Here is a 1,834-nt window from a genome sequence, read left to right as displayed (position 1 = left end):
CCGGATTGCGAGACGGTGCAGGCCGGGTTGAGGGACCCCTCCCATGCACAAATTTGTGCACCAGGCCTCTAGTTATTAAATAATGAATTTTTGGGTTTTGTAAAAATGCAATTTGGGATATCCTCATGTGGACAGAGAGAGAGAAGCATCAGAGGAAAAGAGAAGGAGATAAAAACATTAATGATGAGAGAGAATCATTGATTCTCTGCATGCCCCACTGGGGATCAAGCCTGCAACCCAGGCATGTGCCCTGACCCGGAATCAAGCTGTGACCTCCTGGTTCACAGGTTGATGCTCAACCACTGAGCCACACCAGCTGGGCAATAAAAATATATTTTAAAAAACTTAAAAGAAAAAAAATCAGAGATAGGAACAAAGCAGGCCAGTTATCTTTCTTTTTTTTTAAAATGTCCTATACTTTTTTACTTTCAGATCAATAAGAAGAAATATTACTGTTTTTGAAAACATACCTAAGTGGATTGATTCTACCTTCTTTTTTATGTTGTGGCCTTCGGTAAGTTACACACTTGGACCTCTGTTTCTTCATCTGCAAAATGGGGATAGTACCACCTTATTCCAAGGATTGTTTTGTAGGTTAAATGTTTTAGTATGCATCAAGTATCTGACACATAATGGCACAGAAGAACCATTTATTTCCCCTCTCTTATCAGTTGGTGGTTAAGGGGAAGGGAGGAATAAATAGGTAGAGTATAGGGGATTTTTATGGTAGTGAAATTATTCCATGTGATGGTTTAATGATGGACACATGATATGATGCATTTGTTAAACTCATAGAATATATAACACAAAGAGGAAACTAATGTAAACTGTGGTCTTTAGTTAATAATGTACCAATATTGGTTCATCAATTGTAACGAATGTGCCACACAATACAAGTTGTTAATAATAGGGAAAAATTTAAACCATTTAAACTTTCTGTGGAATTTTTCTGTAACCTAAAGCTGCTCTACAAAGACCTATTAAAAAAACCCAAACACATTAATGGCTGACACACAGATGCTTAATGTTTGGTTAATGAACGAATATGAGCCATGACTGCCCTACTGCCCCACCCCCATCAATTTCTGAACTCTGTTCCTTAATATATAATATAAAGTTAAATGCTACAAATAACTTTATGAAAGATATGTGAAAACTAAAAAATACAAGGAAATATACAAGTTTATTACAGAGTTCTAGAAAAAGGCACTTTCTAGACATTTGAAAAACCTTCCACAACACCAGAAGCCCACAAACCAGAGATAATTAAAAAATATATATATTATTATTGATTTCAAAGAGGAAGGGAGAGGGCGAGAGAAAGAAATAGAAACATCAATGACAAGAGAGAATCATCGATCACCTGCCTCCTGCAGGCCCCACACTGGGAACAGAGTGTACAACCCAGGCATGTGCCCTGACCAGGAACTATGACCTCCTGGTTCATATGTCAGTGCTCAACCACGGAGCCATGCCAGGAATTTTTTTTTTTCAAGTTTCTGCTAATAGGCTTGCTAGAGGACAGTGGATCAATCACATGATCATATTCATACTGGGCCAATTAGCTTTGCTCTCTTCCTGCATCACAAACTGCATTGTTCATTCTGTCTGCCCTTTTTCTTGTAAGATACATACCATCTTCATTAAACAAAACAAAACAAAAACATATTATAGAGAGAAACCAAGATGGTGGCATAAGTAAACACCGGAGTTTGCTGCCTTGAACAACCACTTCAAAAATACAACTAAAAGACGAAACGGACATCATCCAGAACCACAGGAGGGCTGGATGAGTGGAAATTCTACAACTAGGAGGAATGAGAAAAACACTGAG

The 1,834-nt window shown here is 37.8% G+C and overlaps 1 long non-coding RNA gene across 2 annotated transcripts in view; it reads left to right on the top strand.

Annotated features, from left to right (window-relative positions):
• Positions 1-433: 433 nt before the first annotated feature.
• LOC107183465 overlaps positions 434-1,834 on the top strand; it is a 54,729-nt gene continuing 53,328 nt past the window's right edge. For both annotated transcript variants that reach the window (XR_001514254.1, XR_001514255.1), the window contains exon 1: positions 434-514. This is a non-coding gene — a long non-coding RNA (uncharacterized LOC107183465). The remainder of the gene's footprint in view (positions 515-1,834) is intronic.

This window comes from Myotis davidii, unplaced genomic scaffold (genome assembly GCF_000327345.1).
Source record: "Myotis davidii unplaced genomic scaffold, ASM32734v1 scaffold436, whole genome shotgun sequence".
NCBI classification, from domain to species: Eukaryota; Metazoa; Chordata; class Mammalia; order Chiroptera; family Vespertilionidae; genus Myotis; species Myotis davidii.
This window is presented reverse-complemented; position numbering and strand designations above follow the sequence as displayed.